Source organism: Echinops telfairi, unplaced genomic scaffold (genome assembly GCF_000313985.2).
Source record: "Echinops telfairi isolate 266 unplaced genomic scaffold, ASM31398v2 ScPeMD7_7421;HRSCAF=8459, whole genome shotgun sequence".
NCBI classification, from domain to species: Eukaryota; Metazoa; Chordata; class Mammalia; order Afrosoricida; family Tenrecidae; genus Echinops; species Echinops telfairi.
The window spans coordinates 8640620-8652122 of NW_022111321.1; positions in this window are offsets into that span (position 1 = coordinate 8640620).

Here is an 11503-nt window from a genome sequence, read left to right on the forward strand (position 1 = left end):
GTCTAATCAAAATGGTAATGCAGTCCATTTCAGCTCATTAATGAATCACATTTCATTTTTGACAGGCTTCAATTGTCTAGTTTCATACTCTGCACATTCCACTTGCTGATTATTAAAGCATTTGTGCAGCTGTTTCTTGTCATTTTGAGTCATGCCTTATCAGCAAGTGAAAGTCTAAAAGCTGTGCTCCCTCTAGATCAGAGGTTCTCAACCTTCCTTATGCTGCGACACTTTAATAGGTTCTCACATTTTGGTGAGCCCCCAAACGTAAAACTGTATTCATTGCTATTTCATAACTGTCATTTTGCTACTGTTAGGAATCGGGCGACCCCTGTAAAAGGGGCGTTCGAACCCCAAAGGGGTCGCAACCCACAGGTTGAGAACCACTGATCTAGATCATGAAAGCCGACTCTACTTTAAGAAGGGGATTCTTCCCCAGTGGCGCTTTTGAAGGCCTTCCCACCTCAGGAGTTCATCTGCCTGCATTTGACAATGCTGCTGTGGATTCCATTCTCGGTGGCTCATCCCTCAGGAATGGACAGCCGAGTCCTGCTCCCTACTCTCTTTCACATGATAAAATTTTCTAAGACTGACAATTTCTTCACTGAAAATATGATGTTCCAACAACATAAACATGTGCCCCTTACTAGATGGAATGAACAGGAATCACATTGACTACACCTGTGGGTAAGACAATGAAGAAACTCAATGTCATCAGACAAAACAAAGCAACTCAAGAAGACAAAATTAAGAATGATTATGAAATATGCAAAGATATCTAATTTGAAAACAAAAGGAAATAATATGCTCAGCATATCTCAACTGAAAAAAAAAACCAAGAAAATGTCAAGCTTTGAGTTGCAATATATCAACATTTTATCATCAAAATATTGAAATTATATCAAGTGATTTATTGCTTTGTTTCTATCTCCAAGGTAATATTTTCCATCTTTGGATGTTTCTTCTTTGTTTCTCCTTTGCATTATAATCACAGAAATTTCTAGTGTATCTGGGTTACATGTTTGATCGATTTCAGATGTAAGAAGTTGATAAAAATATTTTATTTCCTTATCTGTGGCATTAGTGGTTAGTTTTTAATTTTAAATGTAGTTATACTACCTGGTTTTCATTATAGATTTTTAGATATTTTCTACTTTAACAATATTGTATTCAGGATAGATCTTGAAATGTTCTCTTTGGTAACGAATGAGATGCATCTTCATTGGCTTTTATTCTCAGAATAGATCAAGATTGTCCAAAGAATAGTAGATTACATGATTTCCCAATTCAAAGGTCAATATAAATAGTTTAGAACTCAAATACCTAGGCTATTGTGTTAGTCTAGGGAAACTAGGGAAACAAATCCACAGAAACTCATATATATATGGGATTTGTATATATATATATATATATGTATATGTATGTATATATGTATATATATGGGGTTTTTATATAAAGGGTAAGTGTACATTAAGAAAGCATCCCAACCCAGTGCTGTCCAAGCCCATAAGTCCAAAATTAGCCCATATGTCCAACACTGGCCTACAAGTCCTCCTCAATCTCACAAGACCCACGCAATGACACCAACTACAGAAGGAAAGCTGAATCAGTGAGTGTGTAAGCATCTCAGCGCTGGCAGGGGTCTCCACATGGCTGCGCCAGCACCTTGGGCTGCATCAGGGTAGGTCCATGTGGCTTCTCCTCAGGATTGTCTGGCAGGAAGTGAGCCTTGCCAGTGAAGCAGGGAACTGGCTAAGGCAGCTGCACCCTGGTCCAACCATCAGAGAGCAAGAGACCTGAGAACCAGAAAGGCGAGGCTCACCAAGCCATTTATCGCTCCACCTTTCAATTAACCCCACATGTGTTTATCGGCCTGGTTGGCACAATAAACCTTAACTATCTCAGCTATTAATCATTATAACTTCAATTTCATTTTTGATGACTTCCAATTTTCCTAGATTAAATCTTTGAATTTAAATTGTCTGATCGATTATGTCAATAATTGTGTCAATCAATAATCACTGTCTGATTATTAATGTATGTTTATGGCCATTTCTTCTCATTCTTCTCAGCATCAGCAAATAATTATCCCAACAACTTCCTCCATCCGTGTCAGTATAACCAACTCTACAGTAAGTGAAGGCTGACGGGACCTGAGCAACACTCACAGTTGTTGTTTTGTTTGAGATAATTGTAGTAGACACTGTGTCAACCCATCTCATTGGGGTTCTTCTTCTGCTGCTGCTGCCCCTTTATTTTACCAAGTATATTGTCCTTTCCCACAGACTAGCCTTTCCTGACCACATGCTCAAAGTGTGTCAGATAAAGTCTTGCCATCCTTCCTGCCAATAAACCCTCTGGATGTGCCTCCTCTATGACATATTTGTCTGTTCTTCTAGTAGTGTATGGCACTTTTAACATTCTTTGAATATGTTATAATTCAAATACATCAAATCCTCTCCAATCTTCTGTATCCGTTGTTTATATTGCACACGTGTATGAGGCAACCTTAGCATGGGTCAGGGATACATTCAATCTCACAGCAACATGTGTTCTTTAACATGCTTATGCAGCAGATTTTCTCAAAAAATGTCATGTGGTTTCTTGATTACTGCTTCCATGTGTATGGATCATGTCCAATATATTGCAAATGCTTCATATATAGCGATGTACATGCTAATAATCAATGTACTATAATAATTATTTAGAAATATACTAACCTGTTAATGTACAAATATATAAATTTGTGAATAGTACATATAAATTTCACTATACTTTTAAACTTTTGGATATATCAGAGTATCACACATGCTTGTTTCCATTTGTTTTTATATATGTATTTAGTAAGATGAAACATCATTGTGGGTACTGCTTTAATTTCCTATTTCACATTGATGTGGTCTGCACTCATAACTCCTATTAACATTCAGCCTAGAAGTGAAAATAAAATAAAACATAGATTCAATTTAGTTAATACAAATATATGAAAGAAGCTATTATTATTCTAGATGTTAGATTAATACTTAGATTGTTTTGTTTTAGATTTTAATATCAGATAGCAAATGAATACCTACCTATGTAAGGTGTATAACAATATAACTACCAATAGAGATGAAAAACACTGAATTTTTTCTTTAAAATTCCTCTCTAATATTGTACCTTTTTATTTGAATAAATAAACTTTTCAAGAGAGAAGAGTGCATTATTTTGCTTCTCGTGATGTTTTGTTCTTCTCTTTGCATGATTCCTCTAATTTTGCAAAGGTGAGATGACTTTTTATCTTCTTTTATTTTAAAATATGAACAAAGCAGCACTCAAATTTTTAAAATTTCTTGCTGAATAATCTAAAATGCAAATATATATGTATATATTTTATTTAAAACATTCAGCTTTTTTGAACTATGATACCTTTGATAATTACATTATGATTGCATCATTTATCACATATTCATCTGCCTATACTGAAATTAATGTAAGAGGATTCGATTTGCTGGATCAGAACTCTAATATCATTATTCAGTCTGTGAGCTGCTCCCCATTTGAATCAATAAAAGACTGAGAGGTCTTGACAAGATATATTTTTTCTAATATTGATTTTGATGACCAAGCTGGTGCCCTAGAGTCTAACGATTGATTTTAAAGGGGAGGCCTGTCAAGTTGGAGGCCAATTTTGTACTATTAAACAGATCAGGTCTTGTAATTAAAGGAAATGTCAGACTGTCATATTTTACAAGAGTGGCCATGGGAATATTTTCACGCAATTTTCAAGCAAATTAGGAGACATGCAGACCTGCTGGAGCCAAACACATGCACCAAACCCAGCAGAAGCTTACATAGAAACTAAATCAATGTTCAAATGGTATGTGATTCATTGCCTTTGTATTGTCCCAAGATGCAATGATTTAAGGAATAATTTATGAATCCTGGCTTTAATAACATGCACTGCTGCATCAACTTAAAATGCATCAAATTCTAGTGGAAAAAAATGTACCTCTAAATGAAACGTTGATTTACTGTCATGATAATGGGCAGCATTCTGATGTTTCTATGTGGCCTTTCCTTCCTCTTTGAGTCCTTTAGTACTAAGTGGAAGTCGTAACTTTCCCTTTCATACATACGACCTGAATTCTTCTATCTCCTTCAGAATGATTCACAGAGAACTAGCAGCAAACAGAGCTCTTTGAAAGCTCATACGAAAGTGGGGAGAAATAGGCAATTATCCAAATGTGTGCGATATTGGCTGTAATATAGATAAAGTACAAGTGTTTCAAACAGTAAGAAGGAAGTGACGAGCTCAACTGGTCTCTGTTCAAAAATAAAAAAAAATAAATTTATCTTGACTGCAATTGCACGTGATATTAAAAATACAAGCCTTTACAAAAACACACTTTAAAGGAAAGTATGTCGTATTCACCATGCTCGTGTAATGTGCTCCTTACCATGACCACACCATGACCACATTCTTATTTGAGTATAAAGGATTCCAGCAACAGTTTCCCTCCTGTTGACCTCAAAATTTTATTTCTCAATTTTCTTAACTTCAACTTTTTAAAGACAGATTTTTGCTAGTTTATTAAACTTAATTACTCTTTCCTATGTATTTATCGTAAATATTGAAGATCTTTAACTTTATTAATCATTGTGTTGGAAGACATGACAGCGGATGCTTGTTTTGTTGACTGCTTCTACTTTTTAGTCCAGAGTAACATGTTAAATTGACTTAAATTCATTATTCAAGTATGAACAGATTTTCAACCCCTGAAATAAAATACCAGAAATCCAATAGAGATAAAGAATCACAATAAAACTTGACTGCATATTTCACATCAACGCAACTGGAAAAGCAAAGAATAAAAGTCAAAATACATAGCCAAGATACAAGATACATATACAACATTTGCTTCTTCAGAAATTACCTTTGAATAGAGATGTCTGTAGGAGAAAAATTATATAAAGTGAAGAGTTTATGTGAGAGAAAACATGTTATTTTGAAAAATAGCCCCACTACTTATTTCCTTTGGACCTGAAGTAAATTATAGACTTTCCATGAGTCGTAGATACCTTAAATATTGAAGATTGTAATGCCTACTTCTGGAGAATGTTATAAACATTAAATAAGAGATAACACTTCACAAAATGCATATGCTGCAAGAAATAGCTTTTCCTCCATTTACCCTTTCACACATATGATACTTAATAGTTTCTCCTGTGAAATGTGTTGCCATTCAGCCGAAGGCCATGCAGGACACTACTTCAGAGCACAGCCTCTACTCAGTCACATGCACCAAATTGTCTGGTGCTACCAAATGTTGTATATGTTTCCTGTATCTGGTCCACGGTCACGTAGCGCTGTTATGAATACATTGTATTCTGCAATCTTTATTAAGTACTCAGTAAATATTAGCCACTACTGGTATATCAAATAAATATCAAATAAACCGTATAAGGTCAAAACAAAAACTGAACCTCCTGTTATGGAGTCAGTTCTGAAACATCATGACTTTATATAGCATTTTGGATACTGTAAATCTATGCAAGGTGATTCTCTCCCTACCCACTTCAAGTTGTGCAGTGGATTTGAACCGCAGCAATTTACATCATGTCCAATTTTATACCTTCAAAAAAAATGACAGATTTTAATAAAGAGGATTGATTCAAGAAAAAGCCATATTTAGGAATTTTATGGTTAAAAGGACTGTTTAACCTACTCCATTTAAATGACATTTATAATTTTAAAAAGAATGAAAAGCAAAGAGTAAATCTTGTAACCACAGGTAGACCAACAAATATCTCTTTGGCTGAAATGTGACATTACTTTTTATCACTTGAGCCAGTCCCTTTCAGTGCCTGAAACTTACCCAATAAGGACTTAATTCATTACAAGGTATTCTCAAAAGAGTATGTGCTGGGTTCTAACTGTGGGAGATTGGTGAGGATTCTCTTACTCTACAGAACCTGAGTCAGAAAGTGGGTTTGTAACCACTGAGCTTACAGAGGATCAGCAGCTAGAACCAGTGAAAGGCACTTACCCACAGATAAGCAATTCTCAAGATCCACGTAGCCAACAAATAGTAAATTGAATCATGTCCGTCTTGACAGAATGCATAACATCTCGGTGGCATCATGTAGATAAAAAAGTCAGGTCCCATCCATTTTGTGAACAATTGCTCTAATCACTAGATTTATAATAATGCAGTGTTAGTCAAATCAACATTTTTGTGCGTATGTGTGTAATAAAATATATTACACAATTGACATAGTTTAGCAATCTCTAACTGCTCTTCTCCAATTTCACACAATTATGTATGTACAGCTTGGACAGTAAAAGTATAACGCTATGGTCTCCCATATGTAGCATTTAGAATTGCTCTTTTATCTAATTCATGGTTGTGAAAGTGTCATATCGTGTGCAGTTCTCTGTGCCGCCACTCATCCAATATATCTGCTTTCATTGTGTAGTATTTTTTCAATGCTTGTCTTACTCTTAGCTTCAAATAAGAAGAAGCTTTTACTTTCTAGGCAACGACAAAGAAAACGCAATCTTTTGTGGTATAGTTGTCTACCAGATACAAGTGGGGAGGAAATCAAACACTTTGTTGATACATAGCCGGATACATGTGTAAAAAACCATAATTCTTAGTCCTACCTCTGCCATTAGAAAAGGGTACGAGGGGGAGGGTAGAAACAGGAGAACTAGTGAAGAGAGGAGAGAGTGAAGGAAGTGGTGAGAGGAGGGAGGGATCGTGTCCAAATGTGATTAAACGGTCCATACTGCTAGAGATGCGGCTTAGGAAGGAGTGTTAGAAGAATATAATGGGAAGTAGAACAGAATGGTTTAAAGAAAGGGATGACGTGTTGGGTGTAATGTCACAGTGAAAACAAACAGAATGAGAAAAAGGCGGAGGAGGAGAAAGAGGAGCTCCCATTCCGTTGTTGATTTTGAGTCCCAGATCTCCCGTTTCTGTGTGTTCCAGGAGAGCGCTACTGCACAGGCCTTCACTGGATACATTTTCAGACATAGATGTTGCCAGACTTTTTCCCTCTGCCACCTCTGGATAGATTTAATTTGTCAACGTTTCAATTATTAGCCCTGCATTTAACTATTTGTGTCAAAACTCCTAATGAAATGGATGATTTTGTAAAATTACAGATTTTGATTCAGCATATCTGGGATAATCCACAACTTCTGCACTTTCAAATGGCCTTCAGGTATTGATCATGTTACACTGTTAAGCAGGGCACACTTTAAGTAGCAAAGGAATCAAGACTGGAGAAAGTATTGGGGTTTTTTTCAGGTGGAGTTAAGAGTCGGCTTTATCTTATGGATGAAGAGTATTTTGTCTCTTGAGTGGCCTGATGTTGAAGTTGGAGGAGAAAGGATTGTAAACAGCAATAGGCTCTATTTTCTAAATTTCATATTGTCGACAAAGGAAGCCTCCCTCTGCCTTCGTTTAGAGGACAGCCTGTAAACTGAAGTGTTAGGATGTGGACATGTTTACAATATAAAGGACAGGGCGGTTGAAGATGAAAGAGTGAAAGTAGCACAAGTCATTGCTTGCACCCTGACGCAGTTGACCAAAAGAGAAAGTGCACCAGGACGAACTGTTGAACTCTTGAAAAGGCAGAGGTAATGGGATGGTGTAAAAATAAGGAGGTCATGATGCCTATACAATGTGCACATGAATATATCGATTAGAAAATGAGACGCTTAGACGATAAAGTTTAAATATAGGACACTGGCTTGGATTACCAGAGTGTAGAGGGCACCGAACGAATTGATGGAATCCTGAAAGCCAGCTTTTTCGTCTTACATGTGATGTCATTTATGTGTTATGTACTCTGCATTTGTTTTACCTAGAAAGCTTCTGGTTGTCTTCTTAGCAAAAACAGCTTAGATAGAAAGCTGCAAATGGAAGAAAAGTAAATATAATTCTGTATCCTTGGGAATGTCTGTACATCAATAGAAGATGAACTTGGAAAAATAGTGCCAACATATTTGTTCTTTTTCAATTAGATAAGAAGAGTGGTGTTTTTTGGTTTGGGGTTTTGTTTTGTTTTATTCCTAGTATTTATTCATGTGTTACCCCCCCAATTATTTAGTTTGGTGGCAGATGCTGCCTGAAGAAAAAGAAAAGTGCCCCCCTTTATTTGTTCAAGGCCTTGCCTTGCCTTTTTAGATGCTGACAAATTGGTTATCAAGTTACCTTATCCCAGATCAAAGTTGGTGATAACCGCACATCATAAAGTGATTGATGGTGCCAGGCAATTTGTCAGTATCCCAATTCCAGGAATCCCATCCTGAAAGGAAGACGTCTTCCTACTGCCCGCACCTGTCATGGCGATGGACAAAAGTCCCATCAGAGTTTTAGAAACAAGAAGGTGAAATAATAGTCTGTACCCATTTTCTTTTAACAAATCCTAGATTATCTTAAAGATGTATAACTAGCTTCATTGTTCAACAAGGATGACGCTAGGTCTATTTTCGGTGTTTGTGATTTTGTATTTAGACTTATAGAGAGCTATATCAAATAAATATTTAAATGTGCTTCTTTCACATACTTTAAGAAGTCTTCAAGTGTATTCTACCCTCAATGGAAGACTTTGGTGGTGACTCAAGGGACATATTTTCATTTCCCCCCAAGAGATACATGTCTCTGAATTACAGGAAGCTGCCCGATGCTAGTCTAAGCACCTGCATTAATCTTCATTTTTGAAATCACACGTTTTAACAGAGTCAAAAATACCCTTGCATTCTATTGCTGTGAAACAAATCCCTCTGCTTCAATTAAGAGCAAGTGGAGGCCACAGCAATAACAGAGGTCCAGCTCCAAGCAGTGTCGGACACAGTGATTCCTAGCTCTGGCGCCTGGCCAGGCTGCCAGGCTGTTTTTCATAGGTGTTACTTTACTGAAAGTACCTTCCTGACATGTGTACCTTGACACCAGAAGTGCTAACAGCTGTGGTGCCAGTGGCATAAAGGCAGGCGATCCCTTTGCCAGTCTTAGGTGCTCAGCATCCTAAGAGAATAAAGTCTATAAATGGACTCCAGTCTAATGGCTCCTTTGTGAAGATTTTTGTGACCATATCTGGGAAGTAGCTTTTTAAAAATCTTCCCTTGGCATAGGACTTAAGAGAGATAAGACATTTTCGAGATGGGAGGCTTGTGGTGAACGTGCGACAAATGGCAGTAACAAGGTTGGACTGGGAGTTCAGAGTTTTGTGAAATGAAGTATTTCAGCAACCACTTCTGTGCTCGCTTATTTGCTGCAGGCATCCCTTTGACCCCGCACTGAGGACGTGAAAAAGGAGTCTAGGAGAAGAATTCTAGTTATCTTGGAGTTGGATGGTATTCTTAACTAATCGTGACAGATGTAACAGTATGACTTCTAGTGGCTGCTACTAATGGCAGACCCTGAGGCTGCCAGGAAATGAGAAAGGTCAAAGACAAGTGCACATCTGTGAGGAAGGAATAAAAATGCTATAGACAGGAAGCTGTAGAAAAGTTTATTTTTGCAACTTTTCCAGTCTATCTTGGGGTTTTAAAAAAATTATTCTTGGCACGTGGCAGTATCATATTAGGACATATGGTGGAGGGTCAAAAATCTTCAAGTGAAGGCTAGCGTGGCTTGCTATCAAGGACCCATTATGCGTTCATGGGCAGGAGTCCCCTGGTACTTGTCCCTATGTTACCTCAGGAGCCCTGGTGGTGCAGAGGGCTGAACAGTGTGCTGCTCACTGCAAGCCCATGGCTCAAGCCATGGAGCCGCTCTACGGGAGAGAGATGCAGTGCTGGTCCCTTCAAGGTTTATGTCTCCAAAACCTTAGCAAGCAGTACCGTTCTGTCCTATGTGATCCTTGGGAAGTGGAATCAACCCGGTGGGAGGGTGTTTGTTTGCTTGCTTATTTGCTCCTTTGTTTTGTTTGCTTTTGGTGGATTGAAGCCTAATGAGTAACTGCTACCCCAGGGTTAGAAATAGACAAAGATCTAGTAAAAATGCTTAACTGTTTCATTTTAGAGGAATGCTTAGGAGATATTATACATTAACTTTGACTTCCTAAAATACTCCACTTTTTAATACTTCATAGCATACAATAAATTCTTGAAATATACTTATATTTACATTGTATAAATACAAGGTTCTCTGTGTAAAACCCCACAAAGATAATACGGCATTTCAGAAAAATAAGTATTAATAAACTAATAATGTTTAACAGAGCTAATGGAAATGGAGAAAAATCTATGAGTAAGTGTAATTCAGTCATCATGACCATTAAAGGGTGGTATTTTCTCTCATCATCTGAAGTCCAAAGGAGTTAAGGGAACTGTGTGGTGCTGGGTAGCTAATTTGTGACTCTAATCTAGTATGCCAGCTTTGAATTCCGTAGTTGTTACTAATACAATATCTCTGGATATGCTCAAGTATCCAAAATATCAGAGTATTCTTTTGGCACCAGAATATTTTCTTTTGTTCACTTAAAGATGGAAACCTTCTGGGAAATAGAATACATTAATTAAATAGATGACTGCATATTATAATAATTTTAATAGCTTTCAAGAACCAAATACATTATTGTTTTGATTTGTTAGTTTGGTTGTTGTTGTTGTTTGTATTAGTCTGGGTACTTTCGAGAAACAAATCCACAGAAACTCATATGTATAAGAGAGAGTTTTATATAAAGGTTAAGTGTGCACCAAGAAAACATCCCAACCCAGTGCTGCCCAAGCCCACAAGTCCAACATTAACCCATTAACCTATATGTCTGACACCAATCCACAAAGTCCACCTCCATCTCACAAAATGCAAAATGCACACAGTGATGCCGACTGCAGGAGTAAAGTTGAGTCAGTGAACGTGTAAGCATGTCAGCACTGGCAGGGGTCTCCACGTGGCTGCTCCATCACCCAGGGCTTCATTGGGGTAGGTCCATGTGGCTTCTCCTCAGGGATATCTTGCAGGAAGTGAGTCTTGCCAGCTGAAGCAGGGAACTGCTAAGGCAACTGCACCCTGGTCCGACCATCACAAAGCAAGAGACCTGAGAACTAGAAAGGTGTGGCTCACCTAGCCATTTATACCTCCACCTTTCAATGAACCCCACATGTGTTTATCGGCCAGGTTGGCACAATAAACTAACTCGTTGTTGTTTTTGTATTGGTATGGTTTTAACTCTTACAATCAACTCCCAATTGGTCAATCAGAAAGAGAGAAACCTTAGAAAAAAGAACTATACATCATCCAAAGTGTCCGCTGGGAAGTCTGCATATTTTTTTCCATTTCATTGCTAATGAGTCATTTTCACCTGACTCCTGCTCCCACCACTTCCCCCTGAAGTACCAGCTGTCAGTTTCCACAGATGAGTGGGTTTGGTACCAGACAGGTGGCAGCAGGGTGGGGGAGAAATGTTGTCAGTGGGATGTAGTTAATCTGGAATTAGGAAGATCCACCTGGTGTCATTAAAAATTGAATGCACATCAAAAATGGTTAACTACAATATAATCCACACT